Source organism: Panicum virgatum, chromosome 5K, assembly GCF_016808335.1.
Source record: "Panicum virgatum strain AP13 chromosome 5K, P.virgatum_v5, whole genome shotgun sequence".
Classification (NCBI taxonomy): Eukaryota; Viridiplantae; Streptophyta; class Magnoliopsida; order Poales; family Poaceae; genus Panicum; species Panicum virgatum.
The window spans coordinates 9,644,791-9,663,378 of NC_053140.1; the positions used below are offsets into that span (position 1 = coordinate 9,644,791).

General features: G+C 45.3%; 1 pseudogene across 1 annotated transcript; it reads right to left on the reverse strand.

Annotated features, from left to right (window-relative positions):
* Positions 1 to 10,597: 10,597 nt before the first annotated feature.
* Positions 10,598 to 13,224, reverse strand: LOC120706181 (annotated as a pseudogene). Its single transcript, XR_005688219.1, has 5 exons — positions 12,824 to 13,224; positions 12,597 to 12,692; positions 12,385 to 12,525; positions 12,215 to 12,295; positions 10,598 to 12,099 (listed from the first exon to the last, which is right to left on the reverse strand). The product of XR_005688219.1 is annotated as an alpha-1,3-arabinosyltransferase XAT2-like (transcript).
* Between the last annotated feature and the right edge of the window lie 5,364 nt (positions 13,225 to 18,588).

The window sequence follows — 18,588 nt, forward strand, 5'->3', positions numbered from 1 at the left end:
AAAAAAATAATTCATTAGTAATAGTGGTAGAAAATCACAATTTCAGAAACTATAAGAAAAATTCTCCGGTTTTAAATATATGGTATTATTTAAACTAATTTTGTCCATAACACCATAATATTTAATACCGGAGTACGTGACCTTACTTGGGCCTTGTTTAGTTGCAAAAATCAAAATTCTAAATCTATCACATCGAATGAGAATCTTACATGCATGGAGTATTAAATCTAGAAAAAATAAAAAAAACTAATTGCATAGTTTGCATGTAAATTACGAGACGAATCTAATGAGCCTAATTAGACCATGATTAGACATTAAATTGCTACAGTAACCATGTGCTAATGATGGACTAATTAGTCTTAATAAATTCATCTCATAGTTTACAGACAAGTTCTGAAATTAGTTTTGTAATTAGTCTATGTTTAATACTTCAAATGTGAAAAGATTCCATTTCAAAAATTTTATGAGACAACTAAACAAGGCATTGGTAGATTTTTCAAGCACTTCTGTGGTATCTGGTTGTTTCTTGCCAACTAGGCAAGTAAAGCCCTGTTTGGTTAGGTGTTTGATTGGGTGACTAGTTTTATCCAGACCAGGCCAGCTCAAACCTGGCCAACCTAGTGCAAGGTACATGTGTTCGGTTGCTTGCCCAGATTGAAATTGACTTGTTTGGTTGCCTGGTTTTTGCTTGGATAAGTCACCTCTTCCTCGTCCTGGTAAGTTTAACACTATCACTGTTCACCGTACACTGAAGCGAAATTTTGGAGAAACACCAAAGTGACATGCTTGCACCAAATGAGCTCTCTAATTTGCAGATAAAATTGGAGATTACTTGTATCATTTGTCTTTCAGTTTTCAAATCACCTCAAGAATCTCGCCAACGAGATCAACGGCGGAGTGGCTTGACTGTATACATGCACAGCGGCGAGCTAAGATCGAGATTCAAGAGCATTTAGGAATAATCCTATGCTGAAATAAGCTATCTAACCGCAAGTGTGCAGCAATAACACGAATCTAGAATCAAGAAAAACACTGAAAACAAGATCGATCGAAACTCCAACAAACTAATTCAGTTTAGACCAATCATGCTAATGCACTTCCTGCGCACTAGAGATCTAGCATCTAGAAGCAAAATTGGTGCAAATCGATCCCGAACTGGCCCTCCTGGCTGCAGAACCAATCGAACTTGCCTCCTCCGAGCAGGACGTCAGCAGCGTGGCTGGTATTCATGAGCTTCTTGAGCGGCGGCACCGCCGATGCTAGGAACCGCCGGCCCCTGCAGAACAAGCTTGCTGCAAGAACACCCCTCTTCTGGAATCGATTCAGCAGCTTCCATGCGGATGAATCAAGCTCCGGCTGCTATGCTGTGGGTGAATCTAGGGGATCGAGGGGGATCATGGCCAGGGTCCTGATCATGGCCGAATCGACCTTTGCTCAGGTTCTTCCCCAAGACGAGCTTACAGTCCCCACAAATCCCATCATCAAGAACTCGTCTGTGGCCGCCCCGCGAGCCTCGCCGGAGGCCGCGGCCAGCCCCAGGCGCCGTCTCCGACGGCCACAGCTTGCCCCCCACCGGCCGGCGGCCGCGTCGTCGTCACCCTAGGAGCCACAGTCGATGAGGTTGACGCGTAGAGCAACAGCTATCTGCCAGCGGGCGGCGAGGTCACCCATCCGGCGTCGATGGACGAGCTTGCGAGCTTGGTGGCGGCGCAGGCGCGGAACAGTAAATGGCACTTGGTACGGATGGTGAGCGGATGCGATAGTGCGGCTTTGTACAAGCCTGGCTGAGGGTGTGTTTAGTTCATTTTGTAAAAATGTGTAAAGATGTAAACAGGGCATTTGAAGTATTAAATGAAGTTTATTTGTAAAACTTTTTGTATAGATGGGTTGTAAATCGCGAGACGAATCTAATGATGCTAATTAATCCATGTTTAATCAATAATTAGCGGATGGTTACTGTAGCATCACTGTTGCAAATCATGGATTAAGTAGGCTCATTAGAATCGTCTCGCGATTTACAGCCCATCCATACAAAAAGTTTTTTAAATAGACTTCATTTAGTACTTCAAATTAGCAAGATACCGTTTCACTTTTATGCGTTTACGGCTTTTTTGCGTTTACACGCAAAGAACTAAACAGGGCCTGAGTTTTTTTTTTACACCTCTCATCTGGGTACAGCTGTAGCATCTGTTCATACACGCACATACGCACCACCCTACACACGCACCCCACACTCACACCACACGTGTACAATCCGACCTACAACTACACACAGATATGAAAGCTGCGTCCTTCTAGAGATCACTGGAAACCTCCAAGGCTCCGTGTGCGACGAGCGCGTCGCAGTCCCTTTGTGGCACCACGCGTGAGAGGCAACGGAGATTATTAAAGGTACTGAGAACAGTACCTGGTGAGGCGCGCGAGTTGCGATTCCCAGGAATCGAACCCGCGCCCGGCCGCTCGCGCACCTGGCGAGCGAACCAACCGAGCTATCGCTCGTCCTCACAAGCCTGGCTGAGTTAGAGGCTCTTTGGCATGACTCCGGCTTCTTCAAAAATGACTCTGGTTCTGGCTTCGTTGGTGGAGCGATTTTTATGGTGGAGCTGAAGTTGTTTTAGAAAAATATTTGGCAAAACAGTTCTATCTACCTTTTAAAATATAAAGAAAATATAATATAAAGAAAATATAAAATAACCATAATACCCTCTTCTCCTTATTTTCTATTTTCTTTCTATTTTTCTTCTTTCTTTCTCTCTCCACCTTATCCTTTTTCACAGGCTTACGGTCACCTCCTGATTCCCAGCACCCCCTGCCTCCCGAACTCGCCGCACCAGCCTCCATGCTCGTCTCCGGCCTCCACAGAGCCCGCAAGCCGCCTCCACAGCAGCTGCCCTGCGCGCCTCCCGCACAAGCCGCAGCTGGCCTCGCCCGCCGCCGCACGGCCTCAGCAGCCGGCCGCGCCATCCGCCGCCTGCAGCCGGCCTCGCCCGCCGTGCACGCCTCCCACAGCTCGCCCCGCCCGCCGCCACGCGGCCTCCGGCAGCCGGCCGCGCCATCCGCCACCCGGCTTGCCGCAGCCGCAGCGCCTTGAGGAAGCGGATCGTGTGAAATGACTGGGGCAACGCGGGAGGAGGCGAGCACAGCGAAACCGGGGGGCAAAGATGACAGTCGCGATGAAGCAGCAGGAGGAGCTGCGCGGAGCTACGTTTTGGGGCTCCTCCTCGCGTGTGGAAGCCGCGAGGGGCTCCAGGGGCAACTCCATGCTGGGAGCTGGTGCAAAATATACCGTTTGGCAGAGCTCCGGCTCAGAGGGCCTTAGAACGACCGATTCTTGCAGAAAACACCGTGTTTGGATGGTCCTAAAAATTTTTCATAAAAGTTTTCCGCCACTTTGACCACTAATTAAAGGTATTAAATAAAGTCTAATTACAAAACAACCTCCATAACTATAGTACCGTAGTATGTACTATAGCTAATTAGGTTTTTGATTGCATGATTAGAGGAAGATTACTGTAGCATTACTGTTGCAAATCATGGATTAATTAGGCTCATTAGATTCGTCGCGCTAAACTGCACTCATCTATGAAAAGGTTTTGTAAATAACTTTCATTCAGTGCCCCATGCATTGAAGATTCCCTAGGCGAAAAAAATTTTAGGATCCAACCAAACACCGCACTGATTGGTTAACCAGATGGTCTGAGTCTGCATTGCACTCAGTGGCGGAGCCACCACTAGGGCGAGGCAGGGCGTTCGCCCTAGGTCCCTCCAGGTGAGATTCAGAGTATATTTGTTAACAGTAAAGGTAGTAAAGAATGAGAAGGATGGATCTGAAAAACATAGAAAGAACATAAGAGAAGAGGGAATTGATTTCGCATAACATGTTACTTGAGAAAAGAGTAAGAGTTCATACAAGTTGTTTGATACCTTTCCTCCTCGCACGCATTCAGTATTTAACTAGCGACTCTCTTGTGTTTATATGGATTGGGCCTGATATGTGCGGGCAGGCACATCTAGCGAACCCATTCGCGCCAAGACAAACACTAGACTTCCTGGTGCGGCGGCCCATAATAGTAGATGTTTCCTCCAGTTCGTGGGTGTTAACGATATCCCCCGTTCTCAACTCCGGTAGGGGCTCATAACGATGTGGCGGCGCCCCCTGAACGCGAGGTCGAGTGGGCTGCGGCCTCTTAAGTGGTTCAACCTAGCGCCCCAACCCAGCACTGCATCTTCTTGCCACCATATGTCGCTGCCAATTTCAGCAGTTCACCATCTACCCCCCTACAGTCCTGCTCAGGCGCTCACGCTGGCGCGTCGCTGCCGTTGCGCGACGCCACTCCGCACCTGTCCGTCCTGCAGCCTCATCTCGGCACCCGTCGGTGGCGACAGCGGATCCGGTGCGCCGCTGACGTGGGCGCCTGTTACCGGGCAGCAAGCCTCGGCGTCTCGCTCTGGCCGTGCAAAATTTTTAGCGTAGATGTCCGCCCTAGGTCATTTTCTGGGCTGGCTTCGCCACTGATTGCACTAGTGAGCCGGGCTGCGCTGGGCCAGGCTGTGAGCATACAATCTCTCTCTGGTTGGTTGCATGTATCTATGCAGTATAATCTTGATGAGCATTTGGCAAGACAGGAATCTGCTCCAGCTATTTTTCTACTGTGCGTGTGCTCAGCTCGCACCGTGCAAGCTAGACCCGCCAGAAACGGTCGATTCCCACGTCTCTCGAGAGTCTGGTCGGGGGGAGTGATGCATGGCAGGAGCCTAGCTCACACACGGGATCCGACAACCAAACTGGCGCCTCCTGCATCCAGCGAGCCTGCTCCGTCCGCTCTAGGTAACCAATCGCCTCGGTGTTTGGTTGATGAGCAATGTAGAATAGGGCGGATCCATTCTTAATTTTAGGGATGGAATAGTTTCGTTTTGTTTTGTGTTTGGTTGGAGGGTTGGAGCAATTTTATTTTTATGTTTGGTTGGAAGGACAAGCGCATCATAAATTAGACTTTTATGAGGTCCATCTATCGGTAAAATAGAGCACAATATGTCTTCTTCCTCGCGCTCGCCTGCTGCTGCTACGTGCACCGCTAGCCTGCTCCTGCCGCCTGCGCCACGGCCACTCGTTCGGCCCCGCACGCCTGCTGCCGCCCGCGCCGCGGCCGCACAGCGGGCCCCAGGCACCTTCTGCCACACACGTCGCTGCAGCCTATCAAATCGCCATGCCGTATCCACCGACGGGAAACCCGTCCCGACTACGTAGCGGAATAGGACGAACAGGGACAGGCGCTCGTCATGGAGGAATCAGGCGGCGGCTGCCCCTACGTCCCGACTGGCAAAGACGACAGAGAAGAGAAAGCCCCGATCGACGAAGCTAGCCTAGCACTTTTCTTAGGCAACACGGTAGCTATTATGTAAGAGGGGGTCCCTGTATAGAATAGGGAGGTGAAGAACACACATGAGCAACAGATAGAGAACTCATTCCGACTGGCAAGCTTGTACTCCCCGAGTCTTTGAGCACCTGGACTCGAGCTACGCAATAGACCACTCCGTAACTGGACGTAGAGCATTCAAATCTGAACCAGTATAAATCTTTAGTAATTATATGTTAGATCATCTCTGATCCAACGCACGATAACACGTGCACAAATAGATTAGTAGTCGGCCATTTTCGAAACCGACAAACGGGGAATATTAAATTGAAAGAGTGCATGGTGGGGTGTCAGACGCACTGCGGTGGTGCGGGATGGTTCCAAAAAATGGAATCTCCAACGTTAGGTGAGCAGTACAAAGGGGATTAAAACAAAGCTAGCTTGTATCTAACAGTTGATTTAATATTTGTTGAGACGGGAAATATTAAATTGAAAAAGTGCAACGTGAGCTGTTAGGCGCACTGCGGTGGTGCGGTAGTGAGCAGTATAAAGGGAATTAAAATAAAGAAGCTGGCTTGTATCTAATTGATTTATAGTATTTGTTCAGACGGGAAATATTAAATCGAAAGAGTGCATGGAGATGCATTGGGGTGGTGTGAGATGGTTCCAGAAAATGAAATCTCCAACAGTAGGTGAGCAGTACAAAGGAGATTAAAACAAAGAAGCTAGTTTATACCTAACAGTTGATTTAATATTTATTCAGGCGGGGAATATTAAATTGAAAGAGTACATAGGGTGTGTTTAGATCCGCGAAAAGGTGGTAAAAAGATGATACGAAAAGTCACATTTGACACTGTAGCATACTGTACCACTTTTCGTTTGTTTGTGGTAATTATTGTCCTACCATGACCTAACTAGGCTCAAAAGATTCGTCTCGTCGTGTACATCAAAACTATGCAATTAATTTTTTTATTTACCTACATTTAATGCTTCATACATACGTCATTTGTTATATTTAATGTTTCGATGTGATGTCGATATGATGAAAAATTTGGAATTAGGGGTTTGGGAACTAAACACAGCCATAGTCGACTGTCAGATACACTGCGTTGGTGCGGGATGGTTCTAGAAAATGGAATCTCCAACAGTATGTGAGCAGTACAAAGGACATTAAAACAAAGAAGCTAGCTTGTATCTAATAGTTGATTTAGTATTTGTTCAGACGGAGAATATTAAATTGAAAGTCCATCGTGGGCTGTCAGACGCACGCGGTGGTGGGGGACGGTTCTAGAAAATGGAGTCTCCAATAGCAGGGGAGCAGTACAACAGGGATTAGAATCAAGAAGCTAGTTTGTACCTAACAGCTGATTTAGTATTTGTTCGGACGGGGAATATTTAATTTAAAGAGTGTATCGTGGCTTTCAAACGCACTGCAATGGTGCCGGACGGTTTCAGAAAATGGAATCTCGAACAATAGGTGAGCAGTACAAAGGGGATTAAAATAAAGAAACTAGTTTGTGCCTAATAGTTGATTTAGTATTTGTTCAAATGGGGAATCGAACAATAGGTGAGCAGTACAAAGGGGATTAAAAAAACTAGTTTGTACCTAATAATTGATTTAGTATTTGTTCAAATGGGGAATATTAAATTGAAGAGTAAATTACATCTATCATACAACAACTTGGTCGGTGGGTGCAAATTGATCCAACAACTTGTAAAATCCTCAATTTTGTATAATAACTTCATATTTTGGTGCAAATTGATCCAACAACTTAGAAAATACTTAATTTAGTACAATAACTTGGTAAATTGGTGCATTCACAATCCAAACATTACACGACAATACATTTGCTAATGTCAAGTCACAATAAAGTGTATATTCATGTTGGAACGTATTATTTGACCGTAGGTTTTTGTGTCGCAATGGACACTAATAATTTTATTCTCAGAATAAATCAATTATGGTTTTATTAAAAATAATATATTATTTAACCACCATTACAACAAACAACATATTAAGCAAAGTAGATGAACGTCAATAATTCTTAAATTTTATAAATGGAAATTATTGATGGTGATCCGGTCGTTGCTTTTCAACTATGTACAATTTTTTATTAGTTAAAATACAAACAAATTTTAGAATTATACTATTAGCATCACTCAAACACTAAAGTCGATAAGAGAGACCTTGAAACCTTAGGTTTCTTCTGCGCTTCTGCTCATGTATTCAGCAATGCTCGTGTTTGTTTCTATTTATTTAGCTCATTTTTTCTTTCTAACGAACATGAGGCTTTAAAAATATATGTACCAAGCTCCATAAAGGTATCAATAGTTTGTATTAGCGTATTGGCTTTTTTTAGTTTAACAGTGCATATAATCAAACATATCATAAATAGTGAGGGTGAATTTTTCAATATTGAATATCAAATTAAATAGGTTTAATTAAAATTAAATCACTATACAAAAATAATTAATGTAAAGACATAATATTTATTTTCTAAACAGTGAGGGTTTTTATTCTGGCCAAATACATTGCCACGCAGGCGCAGCACAAAAATCTATGATCAAATAATACTTAATAAATTGTCCTAACATGAATATACTCTTTATTGAGATTTTGTGTTAGTTACATTGCCGTGTAATGTTTTTACTGTGAATGCACCTATTTGCCAAGTTATTGCATTAAGTTGTGTATTTTACAAGTTGTTGGACTGATCTGCACCCATCTGTCAAGTTATTGCATTAAATTGAGCATTTTATAAGTTGTTGGATCAATTTGCACCCACCTAACAAATTATTGTATGGTGGGTGCAATTTACTCTAAATTGAAAGAGTGTATCGTGGGCTATCAAACGCACTCCAGTGGTGCGGGAAAGTTCTAGAAAATGGAATCTCCAACAGTACTCCCTCCGTCCTATAATAAGTGCACATCTCATATTCCGAGGAGTCAACAAACATTAAGTTTAACTATATTTATAAATAGTAATATTAACATTTATATCTCTAAACAAGTTTTGTTATGAAAATACATGGCATAATTAATCTAATGATGTTTATTTAGTACCATAATAATTAATATTTATATAATATATATTTAGTCAAATTTAAAAGTGTTTGACTCCTTGAAGTGCGAGATGATTACTTATTTTGGGACGGAGGGAGTAGGTGAGTAGTACAAAGCACATTAAAATAAAGAAGCTACCCTATACCTAACAGTTTGATTTAGTATTTGTTCATATGGGAAATATTATTGGCAGCGTTTGGTCAGGGCGAAAAAAAAATCATGAAAAAAAATCTTGCATATATAAAGTATTAAATAAAGTCTATTTGTAAAAAAAATTCATAGATAGGTGCAACTTTGCCAGCTAAATCTAATGAGCTTAATTAATTCATAATTAGATACAGTAATACTATAGTAACCATACTCTAATCATCCTTCAATCATGCAGTCAATGATCTCATTAGCTACAGTAACTGCTATAGTATAACATAGATCTTCATGCTTTTCTTGGCCACCGTCTGATGTCAAGCTAGGTGTCACCCTCGGCCAAGTTGGGAGGAAGATTCAGTGACTTACCGCGGCCATATATCAGCCATCCAAAATGGATCTAATGGCTGCAGATGATTAACGCTTTGGATTGCAGTTTCAGATTTGTAAGTCATTCAGATATTCAGACTTGCAGCCGGCATTCAGACATTGATAAAAAACAACATGGGCTTCAGACATTCAGCACTAATACGTTCAGTACTTAGACACGAAATTAAAATAGGAGAACTTGACAGTGAATTTAAACCAATACATAATATTTCGGCAAAATAGCCAAATTGGTCCCTGAACTCTTGCCAAAGGGTCAACTTCATCCTTGTACTTTTGTTTAGGCCAATTTGGTCCTCCAACTATTAAATTTGGGGTCAGTTACATCCTTCATCCAAACTGATGTTACTAACACCGTTAAAACAGCTAACCCTCGTCAAAAAAAGACCCAATTGCCCTTCTTCCAGCGTTCCTCTACTAGACCATTCTTCCAACGTCAAAAAAAAAAAAGAACCGCGGCATGTTTGTAATTGAGAGCAAAGGGGAAAAAATAAAAAAAGAACCGCGGCATGTTTGTAATTGAGAGCAAAGGGGAAAAAATAAAAAAAGAACCGCGGCATGTTTGTAATTGAGAGCAAAGGGGATCCGTGAGACATACGGAACAAGGAGACACACCCCTGGCGGATCCTTCATCCGCATGCCACGAGGAGGCGCAACACCATTCCCTCCCCCCTGCCCACGACAGGCAGAGGAGGAGAAGCAGTGGCGGATGGCTGGTGGTGTGGAGGATCTTGGCGATGACGAGCTTCCTCCCGCCATCGGTGTTGCGGTTCTTTTTTTTTATTTTTTTGACGCTGGAAGAATGGTCTGGTAGAGGAACGCTGGAAGAAGGGCAATTGGGTCTTTTCCTGAAGGGGTTAGTTGTTTTAACGGTGTTAGTAACAGCAGTTTGGATGAAGGATGTAATAGACTCCAAATTTAATAGTTGGAGGACCAAATTGGCTTAAACAAAAGTACTTGTTTCATATTTTTTGGATTTAAAATAAAATAGTTTTGATTTTTTTGGATCTAATTATAATTTTTTTAAAATACAAAATATCTTTGAAACCATCTCAAGAGCTAAATTTACCATTTTTTGGATGACTTTTGTTATCTGATTTTGTAGTTAAATATTGAAAATCAGATTTTTTATGATAATTCGATAATGTAAAGTGGACTTTTCTCTAAGAAATGACACCCATACTCTTCACCTCTCGCGCACTGATACCACCATATAGCCGCCAACATATATCATTCAATTGAAATAGAACATAATAATACTTCAAATAAATGAATATCTCATTTGTAACTAAGAGCAAGTATTATGATTGGCGAGGAGCTGGCCACATGTCACGTGGAGGTGAGAGAAAGCAGAAGAGAGAGTAGAGCAAGCGACTCGCTAGACACCAGTAGAAAGCGGGCGAAAAGCACCGCGCCTCGACACTTCTCGGTTCCATTGACTGCATGTCGCTGTTTCAGCACTGCGCCATGATTTACCCCTCCAGCGCTGCATTATTAAATGCTATACACACTGAACTTTATTTCGCTAGCAGCGAGCACAACCATTAGCCCTGCTCTAAATAATACATGCACCACTGTAGTGGCACCCACAACATCCTATCCAAAACCATAGGATCATCAATTCAATATGACATATTGGAGCAGGTGCGGGGAAGCAGTTACACGTGATTTTTTTTTTCTAAAACTCGTGACAATTGACATCGTACACGTCGGCTTATCAAACCCAGACCCACGGTATAATTTGTGCATTGCCATCCCTATCAAGTACTATGCATGTAGCCTGTAGCCATGACAATTCAGCCCTTCTGTTACCATTCTTACAGTCACCTTTTGTGCCTTGTGTGACAACACAGACACCCATCTGCAAATGTATGGACACATATCCTTGTCCATAAACTACACATGCGTGCACGGCACACAAAAACAGCTATACCTACTGCGCGAGGTTCTCGAGCGCCTGGAGCAGCACCGGCCTGAAGCGGTCGACGTCGACGATGATGTCCTGGCCGTTCAGGAACGTGCGCCTCATGAACGTGAACCCCTTCCTGTGCAGCGCCGTCGGGTTGGTGAAGACCTCGTGGTCCCTCGGGTACCTGTCCTTGAGCGTGCTCTCGTGGACGGCGACCTCGTACTGGATGTACCGGAGCCCCATCGCCGCCGCCGGCTCGCCGAAGTCCAGCCGCGCGATCCACCGCAGCCCGCCCCACGGCACGATCTGCACCATCGCCGCGCCCGGCGGCAGGAACACCATGTTGGTGAGGTCCGCGCCGTGCACGCCCACCAGCGCGTCGAACGAGTTCACCAGCCGCCCTGCTTGGGAGATGTCGTCGCCGGCCGAGCTCAGCTCGCTCACGACGGCCTCGAAGCCGGCCTCCTCCGCCGCGCGGGCCACGGCGTTTGCGTTCAGGAGCAGCCGGGTGCCGCGGCGGGACACGACGAGCAGGCGGGGCTTCCGGCGGCCGGGCCGCGTCGGCGCGTGGCGGGGCAGCCAGAGCGCGCGCCGGAGGAACATCGTGAAGTCCGGCATCCCGACGCCCCCGTCCAGGCCGCGCTCCGGCTCGGTCATGAGCTCCCGGCGAGCGCGGAGGCCGAGCACGGCGCGGCGGAAGCAGTGCACCTCCCCGGCGGCGGCGGCCTTGGCGAGGTCGAGCGGCGCGTGGCGCGACAGCGCGCGCAGGAGCGCGCCCTACTTAGCGAGCCACCGCGGGGCCGCGTCGGCCACGACGAGGCGCGCGTCGCCGCGGTAGCGCTGCGCGGCGCCGTACAGCGGGACGATCACGTCGGTGAAGTCGTGGAAGAGGTTGCCCGTGTAGCCGCCGATGGAGAACGCGACCGCCGGCTCGGCGTGCGTCGCCGTACACCGCGGGGGCTGCACCCCCGCGCCGACGGCCGCCCGCACGGCGATCTCGGTGACGCGGCCCATGCTCGTGGCGTCGCCCTTCCGCGGGTACGGCCGGACCTTGTACTCGGCCCCGTCCGCGTCGCCGTCGCCGTCGCCGTCGACGACGACGAACGCCGACGCGTTGGCGTCCAAGCGGACGTCGCCGGCGAGCTCGCAGACGTCGGCGCGGAAGCCGGAGGTGTCGCACAGCGGCGGCCGCCGCTGCTGCCGGCCCGCTGCATCCGCACGCGTCGTGGTGTCGTCCGCTGGAGAAGAGTACAAATCCACCACATGACAAATGCCGTTAACGTGCATCGGGATTGGATAATCTTTATTTTCTCCGAATTTCCGGTGCATGACACCATGGTTGCAATAACACACCTGGAAGTCCGTGCGGAGGAGGAGGCGTCGTCTGCACGGCGGCCCGCAAGGATTTGTCTCGGTCCGCGTCCTCGGCGGCGGCTGTAATGGACTTGCAGGTCAAAATTTTGCGTCCGTCCGTGCACTGATGGACTAGCGTCCCCGCACTTTGCGCGAGGAGGAAGACGTACCCGGTGGTTCTGCTCGCTCGTCGGAGCTGGGAGTAGCGGCGGCGGCGGCGACGTTGCTCTCACGTTCTGCCTCCTCCGGCGCCGCGTCTCTCTCGACGTCGCCGTTCCTCTCCCCTCCGCCGATCACCGCGTCGTTAACCCCTGAAGAGAAGGCTGGGGGCCGTGTAAATAAACCTCCTCGTGAGCAAAGACTACGATTAACTACTACGTACGTTCTGTGGCTGCCATGGCGCTGCTCCGCTCGGCGCTCCGCTGCGGGTCGCCGTGGCTCCCCACCCGCGGCCGCGGCCGGACGACAGCGCCCGAACCTGAAAGCGCAAGTCCACCCGACGACGAGTCTGAGCTCAACGACACCGCCTCTTCACCAGCTCACGGTGCTAATCCGGCGACTCAGAGACGATCCACAAACGAAGAAGCTCGGAAAAGCGGCAGCACTTACGGTTACGGCCGCCGAGGACGACGGTGGCGTCGGGCCGGGCGGAGAGGAGGAGGACGAGGAAGAAGAGGAAGCAGCCGACGGCGACGAACAGCACCCTGCCCCCCACCTGCTTGCCGCCGCCTTTGGTGCCCGCCGCCGTGCCGCGGCCCAGCGCAGCAGCCATCATTGTCGTAAGCTAGTAGCGACTAGCGAGCCATCCGAGAGCTGCTACAAGAATGGCATGGCATCAGAGGGGCAATGCCGTTTCTGCCGTCCTTGCCTGCCCCGGGAACAAAACGGAGGTCTCGAGGAGGAGAGCAGATCTGGCCCATCCATCCTTCCCGTCTTATTATACGCTCCCGCTTTGCCCTGCATCAGTAGCTAGCATGTGCCCCGTTCCCATGCGCGCATGATGAGCAGTGCGGGGTGGAGAAAGCGGGCAGGCCATGAGGCCAAGCTTCCTTGCTCGTTTCGCCGTGCCCTTTTGGCTTTTGCCATCGCCAGCCTAACACTGCCAACCAAGCCGACGCTTTTCAGTGCTTCCTTGCATTCTGTACTGGTCAAACAAGCCTAACACGGCCATCCGCACCGCCAACAGTAGTGCCGTCATGGGCAGAGCAGGGGTAAAACAGATGGGGATGCAAGTCCCACTTTTTTGGGTTATTGGGTAGACCCAAAATTTAATAAAATAAACTAGAATAATATGTTCGTAATTAATTTGAGATAAAAAATAAACTAAAATAACACATTCAAAAGCACCAATAGATATCAACTTGCATCTCTAGTAACAGATTATAACATCTCTTCATAATCTAATCTGATCTTTATATATTTCTAATTCAGAATTATATAAAATTAAAATCCGATCCGTAAACTACTTAAACTAAATCTTCTAAACTACTTAAACTAAACTTTAAGATGCTTAACCAGCCTTGGAGCAGAGCCCCGGAAGGCGACTCGGTGGCTCGGTCTTTGTCACGGGTCGGAACCCAAGCCCGTTTGTACGTTCGTGTACACGTGGCCATGCTATGCATGCGGCAACGGTAACTCGCAAGGCATGGACCATGGTGGTGGTACCATGTGGCAGTGGGCCCGTGGCACACGGGTGCACGCTACCAGTTGATAAAAAGGCGAAAACTTCCTACTTTCTTTTTCGAGAAAAAAACAACTATTTCCTCGAGCTGTAGTGTGTTACACATGCAGTGGATTCTAAAACGCAAATGATTATAAAGGTCCTGGCCATGGAAAAATAGATAATTAATATAATGTTTCTAGAACTACACTCAGTAGGATTTGCATGCTGGAAGAGATAACGATTTTTTATTCATGAATATTTCCTCCCTCAATAAGGGAGGAAGAGGATTGGAGGGGAATGAATGGGGATTGAGTCTAAAATCATTCCACTTCAATCCACCAATTTCCAAACGAGACCTAACAGAGTACACTACAGGTAGCCTATTTGGACGCTGTTGCTTTTCTAATAAAGAAAATCATGGTATACAAACAAGATGCGTGCAAAACCATGGTTTCAAAAAAGAGGTCATGAGTGGAGTTTTATACAACTCCTAAAGTACTACTATGCAAAACTGTAATATATATATATATATAATTCTCTAACGTGCAAATACATTAAAACACCTTTGTATCCAAACATGGCCTAAGATTTTTCTTAGTAGGTACTGTAGTTTTTTTCTTCGGCTCCTTTATATGGCATCCACTCACACTAGTGGAAAGGAGGCGAAGAGGGCTCTACAGGCCTTCATAGCTGCAAATTGGGCCTTTTTCAAGCCTTATTACATTACCGCATACCAAACAGATTCGAGCGTGGAGAGCATAAAATCTGTAGTTTGTGAATACTAGGAGTCGCTTGACAGTCAAATCATCGCACAAGGTTCAATAAATATTTTTTATTTTAGAACAAATTTTTTGTATTGCTTGAATAATTAAAAAATTGTTCGGGGATAAAAAGTTTTTGTTCAAATACAAATTTGACTGGATTATACATGTGGACCGATTTGTTGGTCTAGTTTAGACCCAAAACATAAAATCTGAACTAGTGTGACAGGTTGGCTAGAGGTCATTCGCATGACCCCAGCAGCGCCCGTTTGTGAATACAGTAAATTAAAATTCCAGGATAATATAGCAGCTAAGCTACGTAATTTGTGAACTTCACTCAGATGGAAATTGATAAAAGAAAAAAAATATATAAAAAGGCCAAAAGTGCAAAACGAAGCTAGAATATAGCGCGCGCATTAGAATGGCTTGGCCCAGAATGGCCAAGGAGTATCTGGATTGGGCCGCTCTTTAATGATTTCAACGTACGGCCTATGACTAACATATTGGCTCTTGCAGACGGAACGGTATTTATCTGCGTAAATTTGTATGATGCAGGGCCTGTTTAGTTCCAAAAAATTTTCTAACTATCTATCACATCAATTTTTTGATACATACATGGAGCATTAAATATTATTGAAAACAAATAACTAATTACACAGTATAATCATTTCATACGAGATGAGTCTTATAAGCCTAATTAGTCAATGACTGGATCTTAATTGTCAAATAACAACAAAATGTGCTACAGTACCAAAATCCAAACTTTTTCGGAAACTAAACACAGCCAAAGCTCTCATAAATTGCAGAAAAAGTTTGTTATCAAAAAGAAAACTGCAGACTTAGTTCCAGTGTTTTTACAGCCTACTTCATTCCAATCAATCTTCCGTTCAGCACTACTAGCCCGGACGTCCGATCAGACTTTTTTCATCAGACGGTCCATTGCGATATTGATAGATAACAGTTGCAAGAACAGAAATCAACGCTTGCAACTTCAGAACAAATATGTATACAAATAATTCTGATATCCGATTTGAGGATGGAAATTGCCACTGCATCATTGACACTATATTCCGTGCAACATCCACTATAAAGTATAAAGAAATAATAATTGCAATAATATTGGTGCTTATCTCTTGCAACATGTGTCGAGTGCCCTATCGATGAGTAGACATCGGACGTCTGATCCGCAGCATTACGTATTTCCCGTTTTCACGCCAGTGATGGTGAATCCATTATGGAGACATGAATGTGAATCCATAGTGTGTGGGTGCCTAGGTGAGGTCAACGCCGGATTGTTTGCAATCACACAGCGGTCAGCAATAATGCAAGCATTATTGTGCCATGCACGCACGTTATCATGCAACAGCTAAACAAAACAAGCACAGTGGAATGTGCCACACACCACTGCTAGCAAACGATCAACGAGTTGCCCCGGCCGGCAGCCAAGAAAGTTCCAAACTCTAGCACAGCAAAATTTGGATTATTGGCCTCCGACTCCGTGATCGATCAAGTTGTTAGCTTCCTTAATCATTCAAAAAGAAGTTATTGCTAACTGTTAAGCCCGGCCCCAGGCCCCAGCTGATCTAGCTGTGCCACCAAACGATCAATGACAGGGACGTTACGCTCGAGTCCATGTATCCATGCTGCACTTTCAATTCGGACCAGTATGTGCGCGGCATGGCTGGATACACGCTATAATTGGACACGTCTCTGGATACAGTAGGCCGCCTTTATTTTGTATGCGCTGGAAGTGTAATGAGGCTGAAGTAGTGAACCAATTTGTCCTTGAACAGAAAAGAAGAAAATAGCCGAATCAGTTGTCCTTGCTTGATAGCCTTGATAGATGGCGTACATAGTAAAAGAACAACTAAAAGGATGGCAGTACTGTACTGCTCTGCACAGCTAGAGATATTCTGTTTGGGATGTACTCCGTTCGTCCATCGATAAATTGACAATGTTATAGAATTATTAGTACCATCTTGAAAGCACTTTCAATGCGAAATTGTTGATAAAATTTTTGTACACTAAACATATATATAATTTAATTAATTATTGATTTTTTTTAAAAAAATCAAGATATACCTCTTACATTTTTATTAGGCTAGGGCATGCCGAAATGCACCTTACGTTGATTAACGGATGGAGTATGAATGTCATGTGAATCAGATTAGTTTTAGGGGAAACTTCCACGGACAATAATAGTCATGCTACGTACATGCCTAACTGCAAAAAAAAAAATCTAAAAATGAGGGGCTTGATGTCTTCTGTTTTGAGGCCAAAAGAATGAACAATTTGATGTTGCATGTGAAGAATTTGGTAGCACATAGAGCCGTAGCTTCTATTCAGAGAGAGAGAGAGAGAGAGAGAGAGAGAGAGAGAGAGAGAATACCGGAGGTTAGTGGTGCATCACTATCTGATCTTCCCTCAACTGTACAAGGAAAGAATATCGCTGTCCACGGGCGAGGACCACATTCATGATTCATGGCAAAGGCGATGCGTGTCCAGGCATCCCAAGGCACGGAATATGTCCCCTAGCTAGTTGGTCCAATAAAACACGGAAATCAATCCGCTAGCTTTGTTTTTTTTTTCTTCCAAAAAAGGTAGCAATGGTAGAATTTATTAGGCACTTTGCTTTGTGCTGTATCACTGCACCACGATAAGTGGCCCTGTTTGGATTTTAGGGGGTAAAGATTTAACTAAAGGTAAATGTTCTACACTTCACATTTGCCCCTAACTAATTTACTCCATGGAATGTTTGATTTTAGGGGTAAAAGTGGTTGGAAATAGCAATTAGTGCCTCTCATTTATCCAGTTTTACTCCAATTTGACACCCTCTAAGAGGTAAAGGGGTAAAGATGGGGCAAATGGGTAAAGTGGCACATTTGCCCAACAAGTTTGGATTTTAGGGGTAAATGGAAGGCAATTTACCTCTTTTACCTCTTTACCCCACCATCCAAACATGGCCAGAGTTACCATTGGCGGGTAAAACTCCTAATTTTATCGATGACTCCAAACAATGAGCTATGTTTTTGTGCAGTGGACCTGTGGTGTAGTAGTGCAAGCTCTCTGTCCCTTCTCCCTGGCTTGTGTGTCTCGGACTCTTGGCCAACTATCATGTCGGGGGAGCAATGCATGCATTAGACGTTATCAATTCGGAATTTGCATGTCCGGCCGCCACTTGGAATTTTATATTATGTTAAGCTAGATTACCACTTCCACACTGTATAATCTTGTCTTAAGAATGCCTTAATTCTTTTCGAGATTTGCATGTGTTTGGAAGCTCATTTGGATATCTTTTACTCCCTCCGTTCCAAATTATAATTCGTTTAATTTTTTAAACCAAAAGTTTGACCACTCACCTTATTCAAAAAATTTATAAATATAATCAAATTAATTTAAATTATTTTGAAGAACTTTTATTAATAAAACAAGTCATAATAAAAGAAGTGATATTTTGCACAAATTTTTGAATAAGACGAGTGGTCAAAGTTAACAAATTATAATTTGGGACGAAGGGAGTAGTAGCTAGCCGCCTCGTGTTAAATTCACTTTTTATGTCCATTTTCCAGAAGAAAAATGTTTCTGGTTTCTTTTATCAGTAGGACAGTGTGTTAAATTCGGATGTCTTTGTTTCAGTGAAGTTATCAACCACGCACCGTGCTCGTAGTGGTACAACAGTACGAGGCCACGCCACATATAATAATACAGCGTGCAATATTACTTTTATTTGACAAAGATATAGTAGTACTACTAACTACGGCGTTAATACTAGCTCGGATCATGGACCATCAGCCAACCAATCGTAAGAGTAATGAATGGTCTTTTCCTGAAAAAAAAAACAAGAAGAATTCTACAAGCATCGTCTTCGCGTTCCGTTGTCAAATTAAATTCGACGTTTACCCCATTTGACACCATCGTTATGTTCACTCACACTGGGTTGGTCTGAAGAA